The sequence below is a fragment of the Octopus sinensis genome, linkage group LG4 (assembly GCF_006345805.1).
Source record: "Octopus sinensis linkage group LG4, ASM634580v1, whole genome shotgun sequence".
NCBI lineage: Eukaryota > Metazoa > Mollusca > Cephalopoda > Octopoda > Octopodidae > Octopus > Octopus sinensis.
In genome coordinates this window covers 97,313,478-97,324,939 of record NC_043000.1, presented here as the reverse complement: position 1 = coordinate 97,324,939, position 11,462 = coordinate 97,313,478, and positions in this window count along the sequence as shown.

Genomic DNA, 11,462 nt, shown 5'->3' with positions numbered 1-11,462 from the left:
GTACAGGACGTCACCAACAGTAAACAACGTGAAATACGAAAACAAATGAGTTAAATACGCAAACAACGAGAGAAAAAATCGAAAACAGGGCAAGTAACACAAAGAATGACCCTTCATCAGTTGAAAAGATAGAAGAGAGAGTTATAGAAGACATCCAATCCTTTCGACGCCCTGGAGAGAAAGAAAGATGGACGATGGTTACGTATGAGCAACGAGAGAGAGAGAGAGAAAAGGGGAAAGTGGGAGAGAGAGACAGATAGAAAACGGTGAAGGGGAGAAAAAGGGAATTAGAGAAATATTTATATATATATACTTTTTTCAATTTCCACCCACTAAATCCTAAATCTACTGATAAGGCTTTTGTCGGTCCGGGTCTATCTTTGTAGACATGTGCCTAAGGAACTCGGAACAAGCTTAACCCAGAATATTGTTCATTGTTGATCGTAAGCAAACCTGCGTCAATATATAAAAATATATAAGTATGAGAATTTATAGAATTTACACATGAAATAAAGAATGCAGAATAATTATTTAGCAATAATTCAAGAAATGGTTAACAATCAGTATAAATTCGTAGTAGGAATGGTTACATATTAAATGTTATCGCCAGAGACATAGGAAAATATAATAAAAAATATATTAAATGATATAAAAATTAGAAAAGTCTCATAAATACATAAATGCATAAATACATGATTAAATGAATGAATAAATATTGGTGGTACAAAGTTTGCGGAATAATTATGCGGTTTAATAACAGAAAGCGTTAAAAGTACATGATATTATGAAAACGTGTCCTTGTGGAGTGGCTTACATTTGCATACATTTGTATATATTTCTGTACGCTTACGCATGATGTGCGAAGGCACATGGCCTAGTGGTTAGAGCAGCGGATTCGCGGTCGAGAAATCGCGGGTTCGAATCTCAGACCGAGGGGTGAGCGAAACACCAGAACTGCACGCGGTTCCGGCGAACTTCTGCTACCAACTTTCTCTCATTCTTTCCTCATGGATCTAGCAGCTCATCTATGACGGACCGGCATCCGTCCAGGTAGGGAACCAATGAAACCGGGAATGCCAATGAAACACCAATGAAACCGGGAAACCGGTATGGTTCGAGAAGGAACAAACAACAATGCATTATGTGTGCTGATGTGACCTTACAAGCACATGTGAGTATGGCTGTTCACATGGTAATGAATTTGGTCAGAATTGTATGTGTTTTGCTGTCTGTTTGTTTCTGTGTATATGCGTGAATGTGTATGCGCGCGCTTGTTTATATGTGGATATGTATGTGTACCTGAGTAAATGTTTATAAATATCTTTCTAGGTATACAAAAACACACACATACACGCACATATATTCGTTGTTGCTTTAGTTGTAGGATTTAAGCCAGATCCATGTGGTTGTAAAGCAAACTTCTTGCTACATTGCCACGTCTGCACCCAAGAGTTTAACCTCATCGGTGGGAATTGAGCCTCGTTCCCTTGCATTAAAGGCGGGGATAAATACCATTATACTATCAAGAAGTGAGACTGGTAACTGTGACTTCGAAGTTTTGCACTGCTAGCTTTCATCAGATTGTCCAATGAAAATTCGCAAGTCGAGACTACGAAGCCATTATCGTCAGTATTTCTTGCAAAATATCATACACACACACAAACACACACACACATGCATACATATATACATACATACATAAATATATACATACATCTACTGTATAAAAAGAATCGAGTAGTCTTCAGTTTAATGTAAAATTGTATTTATCTCTTGACATAAAAACAAATATTTTATACTTCTATATATATATACACGCACACACACGTGTGTGTGTGCTTGTATCAAAAGTTAAGGATAATAATCCGAAGAGAAATATATATTTAGATTTACTAGGAGAAAAACTAATTTCACACTCGATCCTGAAGTTCCACTTCCAGTTGTCACTTTTCGAACCAAATTGTAACTTTGAAAACCGAACGAGCGACTGTAGCTTCAACTAATGCTGCAGTCTACAGTCTATATAACATAGTTTAATAACGTTAGTGAAGTCAAGTAATTGACTCAGTTTATCACATCAAAGTGTGATAAATGGCTTCAAAGCGAACGTGTGACAAATGGAATAAAAACCGAAGTGTGATAAATAGCGACAAATCTGAAGTGTAAATTAAGGTGATCCATTGGCTGATATTTTCATAATGAGATCTAATCTTCAATAAATGATTTAGGCCTGTTGACTTCAAAGTAATATTTCATCTTCAAGCTAATATGTCGGAATTACAGCCCCTTTCTTCTCTCGTTTTGGACCTGTGACTACATACCTTGTGTGTATATATATATATATATTATATATATATATATATATATATATATATATATATATATATATGCATACAACTATGCTTGCATGTAAATATGTACATGTATGTACATGTACACACACACACACACACACACACACACGCAGACTCTTATATGCATTGCGTGAAACTTGAGCCGTGGGATAAACAATTAGTTTCAATAAACAACTATATCTATTAATCAATCAATCAAATAATCACCTGATGTGTGTATGTATGTATGTATGTATGTATCTATCTAACTGTCTGTCTGTCTGTCTGTTTGTCCATCTATCTATCTATCTATCTATCTATCTATCTATCTATCTATCTATATCTATCTATCTATCTGTTTGTCAGTCAGTCTGTCTGTCTGTCTGCCTGTCTCTCTCTCTCTCTCTCTCTCTCTCTCTATCTATCTATCCATCTTTAGCATCCCCTACCATATATGTATTCATACATTCATATATATGGGAAATGTTTACTCTCAACTTCAAAAAGTGAACATGGTTAAATTTAACATAGCTAAGGTTATTCAGCTTGTATATTATCGCTGTATCTCAAACGATCACGAGCCAAATGCATCATCATCATCATCATCATCATCATCATCATCATCATCATCATCATCATCGTCGATGTCGTCACCGTCGTCGTCGTTCTTGTTGATATTGTTATTACCACTATTCTTCTTCTTCTTTTCTTCTTCTTCTTCTTCTTCTTCTTCTTCTTCTTCTTCTTCTTCTTCTTCTTCTTCTTCTTCTTCTTCTTCTTCTTCTGTGAAGTGGGCGGATTCTGTTGGCCAGGCAGTCAACATTTACTGCATGGAGGACTGGGTATGCCGTAGCTAATGATGTACAGAACAGAGTCTGCGATATCTCTTCCAGGACACTTCCCTCGTCGGGCAATGTTGTCGGTGGATGTTCTGCCATGGCGCTCTGTTAGGGATTAGTGGTAGGTAAGAGCAACAGTCGGCTCGGGGAAACTCTGGGTGTCGAGGAAAATCAATTGTTCCATCTGATCTGTTCTGGAAAAATTTCAAGTCGGGACACAGATATAACTTCCAAAAATCCCTGACTTGGTAATGGTACCGTGGGACATTGTCGTTTTGGAATAAACTTAACAGGTATGGTGATACCGTCAGACACGCCTGATCGAGATGTGCGCAGAGCGACGAATTAACTTAGCCATTTGATAAAATAGTTGATAAAATTTATTATCAGACTGAATGAGAACCACGTCGTTATAAGCAACCAAAACCCTTGAAGACGACCGGCCAGCTTTGCCACAGCGTAATAAAAACAAGAAAGGAGCAAAAGAATATATATATATATATATATATATACATATATATATATATATATATATATATATATTATATATATATATATATATTATATATATATATATATATATATATATATATATATATATATATATATTCTTTTATGTATGTCTATATAAACGCAAGAATGGCTGTGTGGTAAGTAGCTTGTTTACCAAACACATGGTTCCGGGTTCATTCCCACTGCTTGGCACCTTGGGCAAGTGTCTTCTACTATAACCTCGTGCCGACCAAAGCTTTTGAGTGGATTTGGTAGACGGAAACTGAAAGAAGCCCATAGTATATATGTATATATATATATATATATATATATATATATATATACATACATGTGTGTGTATATGTTTGTGTGTCTGTGTTTGTCCCCCAACATCACTTGACAACCGATGCTGGTGTGTTTACGTCCCCGTAATTTAGCAGTTCGGCAAAAGACACCGATAGAATAAGTACTAGGCTTACAAAGAATAAGCTATGGAGTCATGGAGTCGATTTCTTGGACTAAAGGCGGTGCTCCAGCATGGCCGCTGTCAAATGGCTGAAATAAGTAAAAGAATAAGAGTATATATAATAGGTGAGTGTATAATGGGAGAAAGCGCTAATGAACTAAGTGATATGATATATATGTAAAAAATGTAATATATAAATAAATATCTGTAAATACAAACCATCTTCTGATTACCTCATTTCTTCTAATATATATATATATATATATATATAATTTAAATGCAGTTCGAAAAAGCCCGCCATTTAAATGCAGTTCGAAAAAGCCCGCCATTTACATAAATATATGAGGAGTGAACATTTTCATGTGCTACGATGGAGGCGACGGTTGTCTGTTGGGTTCCGCCGGGTATGTTGGTTTTGTTCGTTCATGATATATTTTGAATTCGTTTCACTGAAGAACAAGAGACGTAGATAATACGTTAATTGCGAAATCACAGGTGATCTGGAACTAAATTCTGCTTTTAAATGTCTTGCTTCGAGAGATGCATTCGGTACGATTCGTTTATTTTTGGTAGTTATGACTTTAAAAGTCCCTCCTAGCGTGTGGCATTTATGTGTAATAATGCCCTCTATATAATATATATATATATATTCTTTTATGTGTTTCAGTCATTTGACTACAGCCATGCTGGAGTACCATATATATATATATGTATGTATATATGTATGTATGTATGTGTATATAGACTCACGCACAAACAGACATGTACGATTGCCCGTCACTGTCACACGTAATTCAAAGTCCCAACTTTTCTAATGGCAAGCAGGTAACCAGACGAATCTCACTCATCGCATTCAACGTGATACAATATGGATGTATCATTGAGCAAAATCTTCTTCGAGAAGGTGGTCCTAATCCTGCCGTGGCTAACTTAGCTTTTCATCATTTTGCAGTCGGTAAAATACAGTAGTGAAGTCCAACTATATTCCTACAATACGTCATAAATGTCAAAGAACGCATACTAAACAACTAAAACATTCGAAAGAAGAACGTAAAGGGAAGTAATCGGATACTGAAAGAAGAATTAAATGTAAAGTGTACGTTGTCATACGCTCTACCGATTCGGCCCATTTTACCATTCTTCGTATGAACTATTAAAAGTTTTCGAATAATAGGATTTGCCATAGCTAACTCTTATACAATGTCGTACATAAATAAATAAATAAATAAATAAACAAATATATGAATAAATAAATAAAATGCGTCGACATTTCGTCTCCTTAACAGATATGACAATAATAAAATGCAATAACAAACAGAAATATAAACAAATAGACACACAAGAAAAAATTCAAACAATTTAAAGAGACATGGTAGAATTCTTGAAGTTGTTGGGAATAAGCTACTTAACCCCCAAGAGCAATTGAAGGAACGACAATGTGTGAGAGTCTGTCATAAGAAAAAAACAAAAAAAAAAAAAGAAAACCCGCGAAGGAAGATGAATAAATAGCAAGAAACGAAAGAAGGCAACAAAAGCAAAAATAAATTGTTTCCAATAAGCAGAGAGCAAACGAAATGAAAGAAATTGCCAAAATCATTTATATTCTGTCTTTTCAGGGTGTAATAGAAACATTGTAGACTTGTAGACATGTGTGTATGATTGCCTGCGTGTATATAAGCCACACACACACACACACACACACACACACACACACACAAACACAGCATATATATATATTTGTGTGTGTATATATATATAATTTGTATGTATATATATATATATTTTATATAATATATATATATATATACACACACACACACATATATATATATATATATACCTACATATATACACACATATATACACACATGTTCATACATAATAATAATGCAGTTACACAGATGCAGATATATATACATATATACACACCAGTTTTTTGCTTACACTTACAAACTACATTACTTGCCAGATGCATGTATGTGCTTGTGTGATGTGCTTGTGGGGTGTGCGTGTGTGTGCGTGTGGTGTGTGTGCATTATATACATATATACACGCGCGCGCATGTGCGTATTCACATGTATACGTACCCACTCACATGTATGTATGACCAGCATATGGGTATACATTTATGTTTCTCTCTGTCTCTTTCGCCTTCTCTCTGTGTATATACAATATTATATAATATTATAGTAAGAAGCTTGCTTCCAAACCACACGGTTTCAGGTTCAGTTTCACTGCGTGGCACCTTGGCAAATGTCTTCTACTATAACCTCGGGCCGATCAAAACCTTGTGAATGAATTTGATAAACGGAAACTGAAAGAAGCCCGACCTATATATATATATATATATATATATATATATATATATATATATATATATATATATATATATATATACGACGGTCTCCTGTCTAACTACCTTTGTCCAGCCAGTCGCCATGATTGACCGCTAACTCCTAAAGTTTTTTATTTTCTCTATTTCCCCATTTTCCTTTCTGTTGAAGAGCGTAGGCTTGAAACGTAAAAGGCTTTCTCAACTTCCTGCGCGTCAAACTAATACAGCTGCTTATTGTTTATACACCTGTCTTCGTCTTTCGTTTTTCTGTAAATTTCAACTATATATATATATATATATATGTGTGTGTGTGTATGTGTTTGTGTTTCTGTGCTTGTCCCTCCACCATCGCTTGACAACCGATGCTGGTGTGTTTACGTCCCCCGAAACATAGCGGTTCGGCAAAAGAAATCGATAGAATAAATACCAGGCTTACAAAGAATAAGTCCTGGGGTCGATTTGCTCGACTAAAGGCGGTGCTCCAGCATGACTGCAGTCTAATGACTGAAACAAATAAAAGAAAAAAGAATATATATATATATATATGATCTTTTGAAAAGTAAACAATTTCCTATATTAAAAGTTGATGAATAATTTTATATAAGTAAAGAAATCTAACACCACTTTTGATCCAAATCATGCAAAATTCTAGGAGGGGATTCATAAAGCCTACTCAAGTTTTTATCAAACTTGGTGTGCTGACTTAATCCAATGCAGAAGCAATATATCTCAAAATTTTTTTTCCAGTTTAAGTAGAGTTATAATAGAGTTATAGAGTTTTTAATTTTTTACCATTTAGGTCTTACTTTAGGAAATATCCTCTTCCTCTCCTTTTAATTTTCTGTGTCTCTAAAAATTTTGACTATATTAACTGGTTTTCGGAATAGTAGGCTTATCCAACTAGAGTATCTAAAATAATGTCTCATAAGAGAAGTGCTCATGTCACTCAAAGAAACAAAAAATCAGGACGAAGAATCTCGTGCAATTTCAAGACTCACACAGGAAAAGAAGACATGTTCTTCTAGAAGTGCATTCTTTGGAAAACAACTGCAGGATATCAATGAAACAACAAATTGTCGGTCACTACCTGTTCCTTGGGGGTACCATCAAAGGAAGGAAAGAAATAACAAAGGAAATTTCGAAAGAAGTAACTCTTTTATGGCAAAAGAAATTAAATTTCCCATATATATCAATTCAAAATGTGCAAGCAAAAGTAGAAAAAGTGATGAATACCTACGATAAATGCATAAAACGAGGAAAATACGATTCCTTGAAAATAATTTTTTGCATCACAAAGGAAAACGGTGAATGGCTGTGCAGTGAGGATAGGTTATATAATGAGGATGGGTTATATAATGCCAACATCAACCAGAGCAACTTCAGTGTCATCGTCAACGTCTGAAGCAGAGACTGAAAGTTAATATCAAGAGTCCGAAAAATCAAATGAAGAATCCACACAAACAAGGAAGAAGTATAGTAAAACTGGAATTGCAACCAAATTAGTAATATCTTCCAAGCTATCAACCCCCAAAGCAGCAATAGTTTGTCGACAATTATCTCAAGATGGAATCAATGTCGAGACTCCTTCCCATTCTGGTATTCACAGATCGACTATCAAAGAAGCTGTTAAACTAAAAAAGAAAATGAAAACACTACATTTCGAAAACTGGTCAGCTTTATTCCAACAGATCTATAATCAAAACGTTTATAATCAGATCTACAATCAAAACGTTTCATCCGTCGCCATCTTCCTTTTTTCCTCAAACATTATCTAGAGGCACACCATTCATTTTATCTTTCCTCTTTAAAATTATGGCAAATAGCAGCCGAATATCTCTCAAATTGTACTCTATCGTATTGTAAAGGAAGGTTATGTTGGAAGAAGTAGTCTTAGAGACATTACCTATAAAATATCATATGAGGAAGACAACTGGAATGACTTTATTCATAGATATATTCGATCAGGCTAACCTAGTTTATTAACAATAAAAAATACGAACCAACTTTTAGATTCGCACATAGATATATACAGGACCTGGTGTGGGTATATAGGCACTGGCGTAGCTATAAAGGCGCAGGCATAGCGATATAGACGCAGGCGTGGCTGTGTGGTAAGAGTTTAGTTCTACTGCGTGGCACCTTGGGAAAGTATCTTCTACAATAACCTCGAGCCGACCAAAGCCTTGTGAATGGATTTCGTGGACGGAAACTGAAAGAAGTTCGTCGTATGTGTGTGTGTGTGTGTGTGTGTGTGTGTGTGTGTGTGTGTGTGTGTGTGTGTGTGTACCTGTATTTGTCCTACCACCACTTGAAAACAGGTGTTGGCGTATTTAGGTCCTCGTAAAATAGTGGCTCGGCAAAAGAGATTAATAGAATAGGTAACAGGCTTTGAAAACTAAGTACTGGGGTCGGTTCGTTCTGTTAAAATTCTTCAAGGCGGCGCCCCAGCATGGCCGCTTTCTAAAGACTGAAACAAGTAAAAGATAAAAGATATATATTCATCTGGTCAGCTGTGATTGTCCAGCTCGGTAATTTCTTTCAGATTTAGTTACATTATCTGTGTTTGATGTCAACATAGTTACAGTTTAATAGACAGTGTACTTGAATACTTAGAGCATTTGACATAACGAACATTGGAAGAAAATGCTGAGTTTAAACTTTCACAGAAACGGTGACATTGAAGGATTACATTATTTCAAGTGGAAATAACGCGAAAAGAAGCGTAACATGAATTTAGACAGAATACAGTTGTCACTCACTGACTTTTATTTAATAACACCTACACAACCTTACTAATCGAAGGAAATACATGAATTAAATGAGAAAATACAAGTTAAACAAAGTAGAGCAGAGGTTTGGGATCATAAATCTAAACAAGAAGCGGGAATTAAGTACATAATCAAATCAATGACAGTTTAATTTTTTTGTAAATATATTTTCGTGATTTACGCTGTCATTTTCGTTAATTTCTCCTTCTTTTCTAGAGGTTAAGATCAGAAAGAATATTGTGAATGTTGTCGAGGAGCTTCTAAGAAATTATTTATGATTTTGAACATAAATCTAATCAGAACTTGCTATACTCCTGAGATAATTTTGTATGAATCTGTGTAGCGCTCCTGAATTAATAATAACTGTTCTTCATACATTTAACAATAAGTGAATACAGTTCATACGACTAACCTACATTGATTGTAGGTGTTCTAAACCATGAAATTATTTTAGGAAATGACTAATTTGTAATAAAGATTTATTGCCCGGTTATAAGTTGAAGAATTTAGGCGATGGTGGTGGGTAAAAAGAAGGGTATAGTCCACTGACTCGACTTATGATGCAGGTTTGGTCAGGTGGTTAAAAAATTTGATTTACAATCACGTAATTTCCGGTTCGAATCGCAGTGTGGTACTCTGGGCAATTGTATTTTACCATACAAGCCTCGTCGACCAAAAACTTGTGAGGAAAATTTGACTGACAAGCAATGTGTGGAAGCCCGCCAAGGAGATCGTTCTTGTTCATGTGTGGTAGTAATCAAAATCCATCGCGATTTTCAACTCTACCAACTGGCCAATGTTAGCGGTGTACACTTTGTTGAAAGTTCTGGGTAGATCTCCGGGCTAAGGATAACTTCCCAGAAGTCCTGGAGTTCCTGAAAAATATCGTGGATTCTGCTCCTACTGTAAGTCATGGAGAAATAAAAAATAACTAATGTGCTACATCCTACCCTAGTAGCTTACGTATCATATTGCCTTCCTTCCTTTTCTCCATCAGTATCGAGAGGGGCCAAGCAAAGATCAAAGGTGTATTTTTCCTTCACTGATTAAACTTTAATGAATATGTCAAGCTTGGAATTTATTTTATCAGCTCTCTGAGAATATGTATGGAGTCGACAGAGCAAAAAAGTCGTACGAACATAAACCCGAAGGCGTCATCGAAAATGATAATGCAAAGATCTTATGGGATTTTATGATTCAGTGTGACCATGAGATAGGGAATAGGAAGCCAGACATAGTGTTAAATGAGAAAGAAAGCAAACGATGCTGGATAATAGATACAGCTTGCCCAGCTGACAGGGTATGCGATAAGGAAGAAAGAAAAGTCAATAGATATACCAGCTTAGCTTGGGAGGTTAAGCAGTTGTGGTCGATGAAAAAGGAAAGTACCAATAATTTTCGAGCCCAGGGAGCAGTGAGTAAAAATCTCGAGAATCGCTCGAATACTTCGGATGGTGCTCGAAAAATAAGGGTGTCACCTTAGTTCACTGGTTGTGAACAGCTGGCACCGTAGTACATCTCCAGCGTTAGAAAACAGTGTTAACAAACAAGATGAGGACAAATATCCGTCAAATTTAAATAATGTAAATAATTTCTTTTATTTGCCACTAGAGTGAAGGATGAGGGGAGCAATACAAAGACAGACATAAAGTGTAGGGCTTTACATATAATGTAATGATAAAATAAAAAGTATACACATTGTACATTACAAGAAGGGAAGTATATATAGTATACGACACTAAAAAAAGCGAGGGGCAGGGAGTGAAAGTGATGGGATCCCCTCTATGCAGAAGGACCTCCAGGGATAATCAAGGAAGAAATGGTAAGAAAGGCCCATCATTGAACTATCTTCTGTTTATGGATGACCTGAAATTGCTTGGAAAATCTGAAAAACAGATAGACTCCTTAACCAAAACAGTCAAGAAATGTGGTAAGGACATCGGTATGGAATTTGGGAAGAAAGCAACCTGAAGAGGATTACTGTTAACATCAGGCGAGACGATGGGTGAACCCGACGATAGTGGGTATAGATATTTAAGAACTTTGGAGCTGGATGACATTCTACACAGAGAAATGAATCTCAAGGTAGGCGAGGTGCATCAAAAAGGGTGAAGATGGTGTTGAAATCCAACCTTGTTACCAAAAATGTGATTACCGCAATGAATATCTGGGCAGTTGCGGTGGTCAGATATAGTGCGTCCATCTTTAAATGGACTAAGGAGGAAATAT